Here is a 16,654-nt window from a genome sequence, read left to right on the forward strand (position 1 = left end):
GGTGTGTACGGGGGCCACAACATGTAACAAAGGCTAAGACTGATTAAACGCTGGCTTTGGGCCAGTCACTCTTCTGAGTGAGTTAAATGTATCCATGAAATTATTCCACCCTGAGATAATCTTTTGACATAGAAATGTTGTTATTTCCACCTGACAGATAAGGAAACTGGAGCGTAGAGTACGCAGTAAAGCCAGGCTCGGAACTGGGGCAAGCTGGTCCTAGAGCATCCTGATGATTACGCTATACTGTATGTGATGCTATACAGCGCACCTGCACACACACCCATACCCACTCTACCCGGAGTAGGCCATCCCTTCCAGTTAGGGGTTGGGAGGCTTCCTAGAGAAAGAGGTGTATTGGAACAAGGTCTGGAAACTTAGGGACGGTGATAGTGGACAAGAATAGAGGGCCCTGCAAAAAGATGGGTTACAGAAAGAGGAAAGCTTAAGGATGTCCTGTGGCATTTGGTAGAAACCAGTCTGACTAGTGCCTCCATTCAGTGGCTGTATCTGCTTATATCATAGCCTAAACCCTTCAGGCTACTTGGAAAAGCCTTTCATGACCTGCCCACCATCATCCCTCCTCGGCATCCAGCTCTTCTCTTACTACGTTCTAAGCTGCAGTTTCTCCAAATGCACTGTGGACTAGCTGCACTGTTATATCTGCTGTTCCCTCCACTGGGAAATCTTCCATTCCTTTCCTTTCATATCACCAAGCTCCCATATTTTTTTCAACTTCATGTAGAAAACTTTCCTGCATCTCCCTGCCTCCAAGATGGGGTGAGATGCTCATCTATGTTCTTACAGCTTCCCATTCTTCCTCTGTGATTGACTACTTCATACTAGACTGTGATTGATTGTTTTTCATCACCCTGATTAAGGTAGCAAATCTAAGAGGGCAGTCACAAGCCTTCCCTGTAGCTTCTAACATAGTAACTGTCACACAGAAGACTCTTAACCAACATCTATTGAAATAAGCATCTAACATATTTTCAAAGAATTCCAGCAAAGGATGATTTTTTTTGTGTTCCGTGGTTACCCATTCTTGGTTTAACAAATCAAATAAGAAACTTTTCCTTGAAACTAACCTAACTCTTTGCTGTTGTAACTTTTAAACACAAAATCACACTTAACATCAAATCATCTTGAAGGGATTTACAGGTGTGTTCTTACCCTTGTATTTCTTTTTTAGAAAGTTGCTGTGCTTGATCAAACCAGGGTCTTAAACGTGGTAAATGTATGGGTTCAAATGAAGAGATGTGTATTCTCATCCATAATGCAAGAAGGCCTTAAAAGATGGTGAATACTAAAAACACCAGACTGGGGATTTGGATACCTGGGTTTTAGTCCCTTTATTGTGTGACCTTGAGAACTCTAGCAGGCTCTCCTCATTCTAATGTATCTAGCTATCTGCAAAATGTGGTAACTAAGCTTGTTATAATTCTGTTTAAAGCGAGAGTCAGTGGATTCTGAGTTTGTGCCTGGGGAACTTCTGTGGGAAGAGGATAAGAGTTTTAGGGCATGGACCTACAGACCTTTATTTGAGATAACTGTAGAGGTAGAGGTAAGAAAAAATAGAGAGAGATTCTGTATACCCTTTACTCTGCTTTCCCCAAAGACAACATCTTGCATAACTATAATATTGATATAATACCACAACCAGGAAGTTGACACTGATATTCAGATTCTATCAGCTTTATATGCGCTTTTTTGTGTATATGTATTTAGTCCTGTGATGTTTATCACATGTATAGAATCCTGTGACCAACGCCACAGTCAAGATACAGAAAATCTCCATCAGAAAGATCCCTCGCGCTGCATTTTATGGTCACAGCTGCTATCCTCCCCCTCTTCCTCCCTTAATTCCGGGCAACTACAAATCTACTTTACAGCTTGGAGTTACCTTATTTGCCAATGTAATATAAATGAATCATGTGGTCTGTGTCTTTTGGGGACTGGCTTTTTTTTCCCCACTCAGCATCACTTCCTTGAGGTCTATCCAAGTTATTGTATGATTAATACATCATATCTTTTAATTGCTGAATGGTGTTCCATGGTATGGATGGACCACAGTTTGTTTAACTAGTTACCCACTGATAAACATTTGGGTTATTCCCAGTTTAGAGTTATTATGAATAAAGCTGCTATGAATACTGCTGTACAGGTTCTTGTGTGAACACGTTTTTATTTCTCTAGTGTAAATGCCCAAGAGTGAAATTGCGGGGTCATACAGCTGGCGCATATTTAGTTTGTAGGTAACTGCCAGACTCTTTTCCAGCGTGGTTGTATCATTTTATTTCCCACCAGCAATGTGTGAAAGAACCAACATCCTCTCAGCACCCTCTCTCTAGAATTTGGGGTTACTACTCTTTTTTTTTTTTTTTTGCGGTACACAGGCGTCTCACCATTGTGGTCTCTCCCGTTGCGGAGCACAGGCTCAGCGGCCATGGCTCACGGGCCCAGCCGCTCCGCGGCACGTGGGATCTTCCTGGACCGGGGCACGAACCCGCGTCCCCTGCATCGGCAGGCGGACTCCCAACCACTGTGCCACCAGGGAAGCCCCTACTACTCTTTTTTATTTTAGCTATTTTGTTAAGTGTAGAGTGATATCTCACTGTGGTTTTAATTTGCATTTCCCTAATGGCTAACAACATTGAACATCTTTTTCATGCACTCATTTGCCATCTGTATAACCTTTTTGGTGATACAGACATCTATTTTGGCTGCTACAAGGTACTTCTCCCTTCCTTCTTGACTCTCAGTGGATTCTAAGGCAGAGGTAAATAGCTTACAAATAAATAATGAGCTATTGTACTTGAGCGCTTACTATTGGGTACAATATAGTGTTCTAGGTGATGGGGTAAAGCAGTGATGAAAACGGATAAAAATCCCTGGTTTCATGAAGCTCATATTCTAGTGGGTGGAGATGGCCAGTAGACAGCAAAAATAAGTTACATTTATAGTATAGTAGATGACCTTAGTGCTTTAGAAAAAAATTAAAAAACAGAAAAGAGAGCCAGGGAGTTACCTTAGTTGCAGTTTAAAATAGGGTGGTCAGAAGAGGCAAGCTTTCCTGAGAGTGGACATTTGAGTGAAGACCTGGAGTGAGGGGAGGCTCTGTGGGTGTCTGGTAGAAGATTTCTCCTGGCCTTGAAGCAGGTGTGTTCAAGGAGCATCAAGGTGGCCAGGATGGCTGGAGCAGTGTTGGAGGAGGGTGACCACACAGGACTTCTGGGGTGAGAGTTGGGTAGGACTTGGCTTCTCCTTCAGTGAGTTGGGGAGGCTTTGGAAGGTGTGGTGCAGAAGGGTGGCAGGTTCCGATTTCAGCTTCAAAAGGATGATCCTGTTTGCTCTGTTGAGAGTGGCCTGAAGACAGGAGGGTGGCATCAGGGAGACCACACTGGAAACTACTGCAGTTTCCTAGGTGAGGAATGATGGTGGATTGGATAGGGTGGTGGCAGGGAGGATCGCAAGAAATGGCAGATTCAGAATATATTTTGTAGTAGAGCAGATATAATTTCTTATTGAGCTGAATGTGAATGAGCGGGAAAGATAAGAGAGAAGTCTGAGTCCAAGTTCTTGGTTGGAACATCAGAAGGATGGAGATGCCTTTCATGGAGACAAGGAAGACTGGGGGAGGGAGTTCAAGATCTCGGATCAAGATGTGCATCCTTGGGGCTTCCCTGGTGGCGCAGTGGTTGAGAGTTCGCCTGCTGATGCAGGGGACACGGGTTCATGCCCCGGTCCGGGAGGATCCCACATGCCGCGGAGCGGCTGGGCCCGTGAGCCATGGCCGCTGAGCCTGCGCATCTGGAGCCTGTGCTCTGCAACAGGAGAGGCCACAACAGTGAGAGGCCCGTGTACCGCAAAAAAAAAAAAGAATGTGCATCCTTTAAGGTGATTTAGACACCAAGTGGAGAGGACATGATGAGGAGGCAGTTGGATGACTGGGGTCCTGGGGAGAGGCTTGGGTGGAGATTTTAAATTTTGGGTCACTTCTGAGGCAGTACCTATCACATAGTTAGTGATTTAAAATGGAGGCTTCTTTTGTAATCACAGGTCCTCATGTCCTTAATGCAAAATCCTCGGGACCAGGTTTTAGAAAAGCATTAAATTGAATATGAAATTGCCAAAATCTGACTATTCTTGACGTACAATAATAATAATTTTATTATTTCACTGTACTATTTCACTGTAATAGTACATTCCAAATGCCTTATATTATGTAACACTCCCAGTGCGGTCTGGAAAAGTACTCTATAGTCAAGCATGGAGGTATTTCTGTAAGTCCAACGTACTCATACTGAGTGGCATTTATCTACACACACACACTCACCCTTGCAGGTCAGCTTTGCTGCCAAAGGCATCATAACAGTGTTTTACATTTGTGTCTCACATTTTTAGATTTTGGATTGTGAACTTGTATTATTATCATTGTTGTTATTATTATTTTACCATTCTGTGTGGCATCCACAGAGTTGAATGAGTGGAAGGTACTGAGAGGCATATTTCAGCTCAATTTTAAGCCTGTGTCAGTACTCTTCAATGATAAATCGTGGTGCTTCCAAAGGTGGGAGCTCTCTGTCTTATCAGTAAATACAAGACCTGAATAACCACTTATTGGGGGATATTTTAGGAGAAATTCAATCATTCGAGAGATGATTGGAGTTGATGTCTTTTACAGTTCTTGATCTCACTGAGACAGGATGACTAAATCCTTTCTACTCTTCAGGCCTCATTCTCTGCATCTGTAAAATGGGGACAGGGAGTTGAACTTTGTGAATGCTGAGGTGCTTTTGGCATTAACGTTTTCAGGGTCTCTCTGATTCTCTGTATCTTCTCACTGGTTTCCCCCCCCACACCATCTCTACACATCCTTGTCTGCTAAGTAACCCTTGTCCATACTGTACCATGGCAATTTCCCCACGATGTGCAATGAGGGATTAGCGTGGGCAGCTGGGAAAGGGAGGCCGAGGTTCCCCTGTTGCTTCCCAAATTGGGAAAAAGTCATTTTTCAGGAATTACTTCTTGACCTCTAAGTGTGTTTTGACTTGTGCAGCATCCGCAGTCTTCCTGGGAGATCGCTAATCCAGGGCACAGCTTCACCTTCCTGGAATGGTGTTCTTGTTGCAGGGCCTCCCCTTTCCAGTTCTGTTGGGAAATGAGTTATTTGATGAAATAATTTTTCTTTTTTTAAAAAAAATATTTATTTATTTATTTATATTGAAGTAGAGTCGATGTACCATATTATATAAGTTACAGTGTACAATATAGTGATTCACAATTTTTAAAGGTTTATAGTCATTATAGAATGTTGGCTATCTTCCCTGTGTTGTACAGTGTATCTTTGTAGTTTATTTTATACATAAGTTTGTAGCTTTTAATTTCCCATCCCTATATTGCTCCTCCCCTTTTCCCTTTCCCTGCTGGTAGCCACGAGTTTGTTCTCTCTGTGAGTCTGTTTCTTTCCTGTTATGTTCACTAGTTTGTTGTATTTGTAAGATCCACATATAAGTGATATCACGCAGTACTTGTCCTTCTGTCTGACTTATTTCACTTAGTATAATACCCTCCAAGCCCATCCATGTTGTTACAAGTGGCAAAATTTCATTCTTTAAAATTTTTTTTGGCTGAGTACTATTCCATTGTGTGTGTGTGTGTGTGTGTGTGTGTGTGTGTGTGTGTGTGTGTGTATATATGTGTGTGTGTGTGTATATATATATATATATATATATACACCACATCTTCTTTATCCATTCATCTGTTGATGTACTCTTTGGTTGCTTTCATATCTTGGCAATTGTAAATAATGCTGCTCTGAACATTGGGGTGTGTGTATCTTTTCAAATTAGTGTTTTTGTTTTTTTCAGATATATACCCAGGAGTATGTATCACATGGGTCATATGGTAGTTGTATTTTTAGGTTTTTGCGAGCCCTCCATACTGTTTTCCACAGTGGCTGTACCAATTTACATTCCACCAACGCTGTACGAGGGCTCCCTTTTCTCTAAATCCTCGCCAACATTTGTTATTTGTGTTCTTTTTGATGATAGCCTTTATGACAGGTGTGAGGTGATATCTCATTGTGGTTTTGATGTGCATTTTCCTGATGATTAGTGATGTTGAACATCTTTTCATGTGCCTGTTGGCCATCTGCATGTCCTCTTTGGAGAAATGTCTATTCAGGTCTTCTGCCCATTTAAAAAAATATATTTAATTAATTAATTAATTTTCTTGTCTGTGTTGGGTCTTAGTTGCAGCACGTGGGCTCTTTCTTTGCAGCACACGGGCTTCTCTCTAGTTGTGGCGTGCGAGTTTTCTCTCTCTCATTGAGGCGCATGAGCTCAGTAGTCATGGCTTGTGGGCTTAGTTGCCCCACAGCATGTGGGATCTTAGTTCTAAGATCAGGGATCGAACCCGTGTCCCCTGCATTGGAAGGCGGATTCTTTACCACTGGACCACCAGGGAAGTCCCTTCCGCCCATTTTAATTTTTTTTTTTTAATTTTTTTTTAATTTTTAATTTTTTTTTTGTGGTACACGGGCCTCTCACTGCTGTGGCCTCTTCCGTTAAGGAGCACAGGCTCCGGACGCTCAGGCCCAGCGGGCATGGCTCACGGGCCCAGCCGCTCTGCGGCACGTGGGATCCTCCTGGTCCAGGGCACGAACCCGTGTCCCCTGCATCGGCAGGCGGACTCTCAACCACTGCGCCACCAGGGAAGCCCCTGGCCCATTTTTAAATTGGGTTGTTTGTTTTTTTTGATGTTGAGTTGTATGAGCTATTTATATATTTTGGATGTTAACCGTTTATTGGTCATATCATTTGCAGATATTTTCTCCCATTCATTAGACTGTCTTTCATTTAGTCAATGGTTTCCTTTGCTGTGCAAAAGATTTAAGTCTAATTAGGTCCCATTTGTTTATTTTTGCTTTTATTGTCTTTGCTTTAGGAGACAGATCCAAAAAAATATTGATACTATTTTATGTCACAGAGTGTTCTGCCTGTGTTTTCCTCTAGGAGTTGTATGGTTTCCAGTCTTACATTTACACCTTTATGCCCTTTAGACTTATCAAAATTCTCAAGCAGGTTAGAGCCAACTGGTCCACTCCTAGGCACCTGCTCGAGAGAAACTCTTGCACACATTCAACAGGAGGTACGTACAATGACCTTTGTCATAACAGTCACCACGGTAGAAAAAACCTGGGTGTCACCAGGAAAGGTGGTGAATAAAGTATGGCAAAGCCACCCAGTGGGGCATTATACAGCCTTCCAAATGGAGGAACAACGCAACATGCCTCAATATGGATGAATCTTAGCAAAATGATATAAAGTGAAAGGTTATATACAGCAAGGTTATATAAAGAGGTTATATCCAGCAAGATTATATAAAGTTAAAAACAATGCATGTGCCTGTACACACACAGAAATACATACGATACAACTAATTAAAAAGGAGAATAAAGCAATGATGAACACAGGACCCAGGATGATGGATACCTGAGCTGGGGCAGTTAATGGGTGGCTGCAAGAGGTTTCATGTAGTGTCATATGATCCCCTCAAGGTCCTGGCTTTCATTTTACATCATTGGTTAATTGGTATTTACAACGTTATAACTAATTAATTAATTACAAGGCAGTCCAAGCATGGACCATGATGTGTGTGACATGATCCAGGGATTATGACAGTTCCAATTCTGTCTTTTTGAGATCCAAAAATAGACAAGAAATAAGAATCAGTGGGTGCTGCGTCTGATCCTAATAGACTTTCCAACGAATCACGTGGATGGGTGTTAGTACATAGATTTCAGGGTATCTGTTCTGGCCTCACAGAGGAATGTTTTTATTTCTTCTTAGTTCTTGATTCTGGTCCAGCAGCTGATGTTGCTAGATAAATGAAGTCTTGTTGAACCTGGTCCCATTGTTAAGTCTTTCCTTAAATCAGCATTCCTTTAAAAGGGCCAGGAGTTATGATTGTGTATTTGTTGACCACTTGATTATGGTAAGAAAATGGTGGAGAGCTGTCTCTGGACAGATGACATGTTCTGATTGGGAGGAGAGTGCTTGGGTGAAGAGAGGGTTGGAGCAAATTTGGAGCAGGCAAGATGGACACTGAGTTGTCTTGGCCAAACAACTAGACTCTTCCCTTGAACTCTTTCTTCCTTCTCTGGCTTTTATAGTATTCAATCAATAATGTTGCTAAGTTGTGAGGCCTGGCTGTGGCTGTGGGCATTCTCTGATTCCTCGGATACCTACTCTGTGGCCCAAACTCAACCAGAAACTGGATACACAGATGTGACCCAGATCTGAGGCTGAACACCATTATTATTTTGCCCTTGTCTTATTCTCTCTCAACACGGACAGCATTGGCTCTTAGTGCAGCATTGCATCAAGTGGATCTTGCAGTAGAGGAGCAGAGGGCTCAGCTATGCAGCTGCATTCACAGTGGTAGCCCCAGGCAAAGTTAGAGCTCCCTCCTCTCAGTATGTCTAGCCCACACCTCAGTTACTGAAGTCTTACCACACTGCATTGTCATGGTGCATTTACACAGCTCTCCCGCCCACTAGCCTGTGAACGGCTTAAGGGTAGAGACTATGCGTTTTTCCTTGCCAAGTCTCCCAAGTTCAGGACAGAGTGTAGATGCTACATGAATGTTGAGGGAGCATCATGCATTTCACCTTGCCATCAGCGCCCAGTGACTGGGACCTCAAAGTGCGGACAGATTGTCACTGTTTGGAGGAGTCCAGGGAAGCTCAGAGATAAGTGGGGGGTGGTTTGGTTTGGCCTTTGAAGTGGATTTCATGGATGGAGATGGAAGGGGAAAATGGGGAGGAGTGGTGGTGATCGTGGGGTGGGGATATTCAAAGTAAATAACAACTGGAACTGCGTGCCTGCTGATCCATCATATTTGGTGGCAAATATCAATAATATTGCTGTCCCGGGGTCTACCAGCTGCAGGTCAGCCAGGGAGACGAGGAGGGGCCTGGGGTTTGGGTGGTGAAGAGGTAGAACAGGAATAAATGTTTCCCCATCAGCATCTTTGTTCCAGCTCTGCATCAGGAACTTCCTATACATGATCTTATTTGATTCTCACACAACTTTGGCAGGTAGGCACTATGACTCCAATTTTTAAAAGTAGGAAAGAGACAGTAGAGGGGTGATGCAGCTTGCTCAGAATTACCCCAAAAGTGAGTAGTAAAGCTGGAGTTGAAGTTGAACCCACACCCCCAAGTTCCTAGCGTGTGCTCTGCTCCCTCTGCCATCCTGTCACACTGCCACGTGTGGAGGGTGTGGCCAGTGGAGGTCAGGGTGAGCACCAAGGCATGAGGCAGGAGCCATTAGACACATCCAGAGGACTGTGTGGAGGAGGGGCAGGAGTGAGGCTGCAGCAGAGGGCTGGGCCGCTCCTGAGGCCGGGGTGGGTGTCCGTGGTCAGGGACATTCTATGTATAGTCTGTAAACCTTCACCCTTCATCCCCGAAAAAGTCCGCAGTGGCCACACCCTTGTCATGGGCTTTCTGGGGAATGTTTCTGGAACTGGACAGAGAGCTTGGGCAGGGAAGGAGGGCAAGGCACTGCCCTGGAACCGGGGCCAGAGATGATTCTGGAATTTAGAAGGGAGAGGTTGAGCACAGGTTTTCAGCCTTTGGGGCTGGAGATGAGTAATGTCTGGTTGGGGGAGGAGCTACAATCCAGGGATGAAAAGGAAGTGAAAAAAGAGAATCAGAGGCAGAAGATGTGGCTGAACAAGTAGATGGTTTTAGTCCAGTTCTGGTGGGAGAGAAGCCCAAGGACTAATTTCAAGGGGTCGCCAGAAAACGTCTGAGCGGTATATTGATGGAGACAGTGTATGTGGGGGAGAGAGAGAGTGAAGATTGGGAGAGAGGAGAAAAGATTCACAGGAGTAGAGAGACAGACTGAGGTGGAGGCAGAAACATACAAAGGTAAAAGGAAAACACAAAGACACAGAGACAACACCCTGGAGATCCAGATGCACATAGAAACCAGGGCAGTGAGAGAGAGAGAATCAGAGAAGCAGAGAGATAGGGACAGAGGCAAAGAGAGAAAGGGGAATCTACCCAATGGATAGCTGTGTTTAATGGAAAAAAACATATAAACTTCCTGAGAAGGACTGCATCCTGGCCCTTTGGGCTTCCTGGGAGGAAGGGTTCTTTGGCTTACCTGAGGTGCTGGATAGTCCTAAGTCTCTGTGCTTTCCTCACTGACAGGTGGAAATGCCGGGGTAAAAGGCCACCTACAATATAGACTTCCCCTGTAACCACAGCATCCCAGTCCCGGAAGAGGCCTCAGTGCTGTCTCCTATCGTCCCATCTCACACCTCTGCTTACAGCCCTCCAGTGAACTGCAAAGACCAACCACTTAGTACTAACTCTCAGAATATTATTCTTTAGGCTGAGCCACCTCCCCGCGACTTTCAGTTTGGGAGCATCACGTGAGCAAATCTGGTGCTGCTTTTCCACTTGGCTCTTCAGGTTGTTGATGACAATGACTGTGTTCCCACATGGTCTCTCTTCTTCAGGACCATGATCTTTGGTTCCTTCACTGGTGTTACCGGTCAGGACAGGCTAAGTTATGCTGTAGTAACAAACAATCCCAAGATCTCCGGCGTTCTCAGGAACAAATAGTTATTTCTTATAGTAAAGAAAAAATAATCTTCTAACTGTTAAAGAAAAAAAAATTATTCATGACCCTTGTTAAAGAATAGTAAGGAGACTTTATTCAAGGAGGGTGGTGGTATTTCGATGGATGTAGGGGCCACCACAACAAAGCCTTGCAGAGACTGGACCCAACTCCAAATATAGCATATGGGCAAGTGGGAATTTATAGCCAAGGAGCAGGGTGGGGATCAGTGGATGGAAAGTTGCTAAGGAGAAATATCAGGAGTAAGGGGGATTCTGGCTGACAGGACCTAACAGGATTCTCACTGAAGGCGGGCCAGGGTGACCACACCGTCACCTGGGTGGGGGGTGGAGGATGAAGACCTGAATAAATATTGAGAGCCATCAGATATGCAGGATGGAGGATTCTGGCTAAACTGACTTGGCAGGATTCTTGCTAAAACTGGACAATGCAAAGATGAGCACTGAAGCTCGAAAGTCAGAGTCTACTTGGGAAGACAGTTCCCTAGAGCCTGAACAGAGTTGGCCGAGGAGAGAATCTTTGTCATTTGCTCACGCTCTGTGTTCACTGTGGGCCAGAACAACGGCTCCAATTCATATTCATTCCAGGACCCAGGCTGGTCAAGCAGCCTCTCTCTGAGCTCCTGGGAGTCCACCTAGGAGAGGAGGCTGGGCGCACAGGACAGCGGAGCATGCGCGTTGCCTTCCGTCCGCGATGTGACGCAGCACGCGGACGCCCTCCGGGTCGTCCCCGGCCCCAAGCCAGGCGCTGCCGTGTGCCGACCGCCAGAGGAAGCGCACCTTTAATCTGATCGTTCTACCTAAGTTCTACTGGGCTTTACCATTCAGTGCCTTTTAAAAATCTCATCACTTGGGGTCTAGAAGCAATTGGCTCTTCTGTAGCTCCAAGATGGAAAAGGGCATCTTATCTTCTTTGGGCTTTGAATGAATGAGAAATAAACCTTTATTGTTTTAATCCACTGAAATTTTAGGATTTATCTGTTTTGACAGCTACTGTTAATTATTTTAATGCATAAATTGGTAAGAAGTGGAGTGCTCCATAACAAAAACATAAAATATATGATATCTTAGTGATCGGGGACAGATAATGGGGAAGTGAATTGGAGACTGGAAAGATGGAGGTAAGAGTATTCAGTGACAAGGTATTTGTAACGTTGTTGCTTGTGGTGACTTGAAAATGCAGAGCTTGCACTTACTGTACTTGTCATTCCAGGCAAGGTGTAGGAAGATAGAATGATGGTAGCATGGCTGCATTTGGCAAGGTATTTATAAGTATGAGATGAGCGCAGAAAATTCTAAGGTGGATTGCAAGCAGAAATTAAGGAGAGAGAGTCCAGAAATGTGAGGCCTTGAGGGTGGAATAGCATACTGCTTTAGACATCACACAATAAGAGATGGGATTCAATAAGGATTTAAATGGCAAAGGCCCAGCAAAACCTGTCAGTTGGAAAAATGATGCAGGGCATAGATCAAGTGAAAAGAGCAGACTTCTCATGGATTTTTCCGTATAGTCTCAAGATAGCTGCCATTGGCTTAAGAGAGAGAGAAGCAAGGCATGAGAAAGCAAGGAAAAGGACAGATTTGAGAACTATATCTTAAAAAGAACTTTGGTTGTGGTCAGTGGAAATAGATCAGAAACCTATTACATTACTGGGTGAAATGCAATGCCAAAGAAACCGTGAGCCTGGTCTAGAAAATCTTTGAGGCTTAAAACAACCCTTGGGATGCCAACCTTCCACGAACAGAAAGTAGACTAAGAAAAAGATACAACACCCAGGAGGGCATAAATCCCTAATACTTACTTCATAAGTGTCTAAGGCAGGTCATGGCTCCTAAAAGGGGGACCCTGGGGTCATGAGAACAGTGGATAAGCATTGGTTGCTCTGAGAGGAAATTTATTCCCCCTTACCCAGAGCAGGAGGCTTCCTGAAGTCTGCCCAGCAGGATTTCAGAACTGCTCCGGATCTGTGACTCTTGTATGTTTCCCATTCTTTCCAAGCAGGTATGTTTTTTTAAAAAAAATTTATTTTACTTTATTTTATTTTTTATTGGAGTATAGTTGCTTTACAATGGTGTGTTAGTTTCTGCTGTACAGTGAAGTGAATCAGCTATGTGTATACATATATCCCCTCCCTCTTGGACCTCCCTCCCACCCCACCCCCATCCCACCCATCTAAGTTGTCACAGAGCACCGAGCTGAGCTCCCTGTGCTCTATAGCAGGTATGTTGATTGTGATTATCCTGCCCCTTTTAGCCCATTGTATTTTGGATAAGTGGTGTGTATGTTGGGGGAGAGGGATGGCTGGGAGAGAGGGATATATAATTTGTCCGTTTAGATCTTACGTGTAAGGTAGTGATTCTAAACTGGGCAACATTTGGCAGTACCTGGGCATTGTTGATTGTCACACTGGGGGAGGGATGCTACTGGCATTTCTTTAATAGAGGCCAGGGATGCTGCTAAACATCCTACAATGCACAGGACAGGCCCCCCCCACCCCCAAACAAAGAATTGTCCAGTCTGAAATGTCAATATTAGGTCTAGGGAATACACTTTGGTCTAGGGAATAAAAGTTGTAGCATCCTGACCTAATAGCAAGATTAGTGAGCTTCACCTGCAAATAAGAAAGCCTGAAGTGGAGTTGGTGCACATTCCTTCCTTCAACACTTAACTGAGTGCCTGCAAAGTTGGGGTGGGGTGGGGAATTGTCAGGTATTAGTGCTAGTTGCTGCAGTAGACAACCTCCCTGAGTCTTAGTGTCTTAAACAATAAAAGTGTGTTTTTCGCATCATGTCAAGGAAAACCTGTTTTTCTCCCGAACAACTAATATGTTTTTTTCTTAGGGGCATTGTGAGCCCAGTAATAGATTGATTTTCCTCCTTGAGTTGGCTACAAGGAAGCTCATCATAACAGCTGTTCATTGCTGTTTACTCACGTTCCCTGGCTCATCTTCCGATTTGACACTCATTTGCCCATGACTTCGATTTTCTTCCATCCCCGCCCCCTAACATTGCATGTACTTTTGTTTGTTGCCTCAAAATACCAAAATACCTTTGGGGATGAGGTGAGCTATAGGGTAAATGAGTGACTCAAAAGCATTCTTGCTGGAAGATGGCTGCTGTTAAAGGGAAATTAGGGAAAGAGTAAGTATCCCTTTCCTTCTTTAAAAAGGAAAGTGGAGCTTTGGGCCCTAGCTTGAAAATTTTCAGAATTGAAACTGTTGTTTGGGCTTGGGATCTGCAAATAGCTTTTGTTTTTCATTCTGCGGTTTTACTTACCCCTTTTGAGTTGCTGTTTTAACAACCCAGACTCCCATTTGCTTCAGCTGGCAGAGGGAGACGAGGAAACCTTTTCTCCAAAGTCTTTTGGGGAATCACTGCATGCAAATGTCTTTGTCTCAGAAGGAAGCTGTCCTGAGGTTAAGTCTCTGTCCGCTCCTGAGAAAGCAGCATTCAGAGTTGGTGTTTTTCCTTTTGCTTTTCTGTTTCCAAATATGAAACAGTCAAGGAGTCAGGAGACCAGTCACAAACTCGCCGTTTCTGATCTCTGAAAAAAAAGTGGGCTGAGAACCCACCCAGCTTCACAGTTCTCGTCTGTGTACCAAAAGAGTAGGCTAATCGGTGAAATGTGCTTTCTGATGACTTTGGCTGAGTGGAATTTTAGTGACACCCAAACCGTGTGTTCAGAAGAAGCTAGCTCTGCTCCCTGTAAGCATGGAAAAAATGTTGGGTTTGGAGGCCCAGGCCAGGGTCTCTCTGGTGAGCTTTGAGAAGTGGGTCAGCGTGAACCTAGGGGCCCCACCACCTGGCTTCCAGTCCCTCCTGCATCTCTCAGTTGTGTAATCTTGGGCAAACCACGTTGCCTCCTTAAGCCCCAGTGTCTTCATTAGCCACAGTGGGATGACAACAATAGAACCACGTGTCATAAAAAGTAAATGACATATTACTCGTAAAGTGCTGGGCACATTATGCAACATGTATTCGTGATTGCTTCCCTTAATTGGGTAGGACACTGCTGGATTGGAGTGTGGCCACCAGAAGGACTGAGTCAGGATGGCCTCACCCTGGGCCCCTTGGACCTTCCTTTCCCCTCTTCAAAGAGGTCGGAAAAGAAGTGCCCCAAATGGGGAGCAGGAAGGGCATAGAAACATCCTCATGGAAAGCTTCCAGAAGTCCAGCTCTTAATCTGCAGAATCCTCTTCCTCTCCATGTAATCCCTCCTTGGGACATGAGTTGCTTTCCCTTTTCTCTTTTTGTGCAATGAATAGGTTAAATTAGATCATCTCTAATCTAACGTATTTCATTTCACCCCAGTTTAGATATTTTGCATTAAATTAAAGCAGGATTTCTCAACCTTGACGTTATTGACATTACTGGGCAGATAATTCTTTGTTGTCCTGTGTATTGTAGAATGTTTAGCAGCAGCGCTGGCCTCCACCCGCAAATGCCAGTAACATCTCTCCCCCAAGTTGTGACAACCAAAAATGCCCCCAGACATTGCCAAACGTCCTGAGGGGTAGGGGCAGCACAATTGTCCTAGTTGTACACCACTGACTTAAGAGTACTTAAATGTAATAATGCTGGTCACCTTTATCGAGTACTTCTTTATGCTCGCCACAGTGCTGAGATTTCCATGCTGGAATCTTATCCAATCCTCACAATATCTTGTGAAGTAGGTATTGATAGCTTCTGCTTAGCAAATGAGGGCGTTGAGCTACTAATAAATGATAAAACTGGGATTTGAACCCATGTTTTCCCAACATCAGCACCTGTAATGCTTCACCACTTTAAATGTTTAGAAACACAGGGGCAGTCTTTTGAAAAGTACGGCAATAGGGTTTATTTAGTAAGAACACAGAATTTGGAAACAGACAGACCTCATTTAGAATATCAGCTCCAAGCTGATGAGCTCATCATCATCTCCTCAATGAGCTCCATTTCTTCCATTGTTAAATCGAGGGTAATACCAGCCTCGTAGGTTGCTGGAGGAGAGAGACACCTGGCACTCCAGGTCCTTCTCCAGCTAAATGATAGGCTCGACAGTGATGGAGAACACTGTTGACATTTCTTTCATTCCTTCCCTGCAGCCCTGGGTGTGCTGTCAGCAGTCCTGGGGTGGATGAAAACCTCATGCCATAGTGTATCACCTCATTACTGGTCCCACCCTCATTTGGGTGTCTACACCTTTCTTCTGAGCTCCAGACCAACGTAGACAGTGGTCTTCAGAAAATCTATACTCAGTACAACCAGAACTGAAATAGTCATGCTGTCCCTAATCTACTTCTCCATTGTGTCCCCTTCCTCAGTGACCCCAGTCACCTAAGAGAGGACTCTGGGAGTCATTCTTGACTTCTCCCAGCTCCTCACTCCCCGTAGCCAAGCAGTAACCAGGTACTGTCCATCGCACCTGCTGAGACCTGCCTGCATTTATCTGCATCTCTCGTCCTCTCTGCCTCTGCCTATGCCCCTCGCAACCCCCTTCTCCCACCCCGCCAGCCAAGTCACCATACCTTGCACCAGGGTGCTGACAGTGCTTTCAAGCCAGTCTCGCTTCCTCCACACTTGCCCTCACAATCCATCCCCAAAATGTGGCCAGAATAATCCTTCTCAGTTGTGCTTGTGCGTCTGACCAAGTCTCTCCCTCCTTATTCTCAGGATAAAGCCCAGTTCCGTAACTGGCACTGAAGCGCTTCTCATTCTGGTTCCATCTTCTCTTCATCCTCACCTTTGGCCTCTCTCTCCATCTTTTTCTCAGTTTCAGCCATGTGGAGCCACTCATAATTTCTCAAAGGGGCCATGCTCTCCCTTCTCTTTAGCCATCTGTATATGTTTTCGCCTAGTAGAGAACACTTCCCTGCCCCTTTTGCTCTGGCCTAGATAACTCCACCCAGCCTCAGCTTAGAGCTCACTTCGCCTTGGGAGCCTTCTCTGATTCCCTAAACCTGGTCAAGCACTTCCTTGGACTTCCCCACTAAGGCAGTTACTGTACTGTGCTGTCAC

The 16,654-nt window shown here is 44.6% G+C and overlaps 1 long non-coding RNA gene across 1 annotated transcript in view; it reads left to right on the plus strand.

Moving 5' to 3' along the window:
* The window catches only part of LOC117201084 (uncharacterized), a 34,089-nt gene that overhangs the window by 6,422 nt on the left and 11,013 nt on the right, over nucleotides 1–16,654 (plus strand). The window lies entirely within an intron of this gene.

Source organism: Orcinus orca, chromosome 6 (genome assembly GCF_937001465.1).
Source record: "Orcinus orca chromosome 6, mOrcOrc1.1, whole genome shotgun sequence".
NCBI classification, from domain to species: domain Eukaryota; kingdom Metazoa; phylum Chordata; class Mammalia; order Artiodactyla; family Delphinidae; genus Orcinus; species Orcinus orca.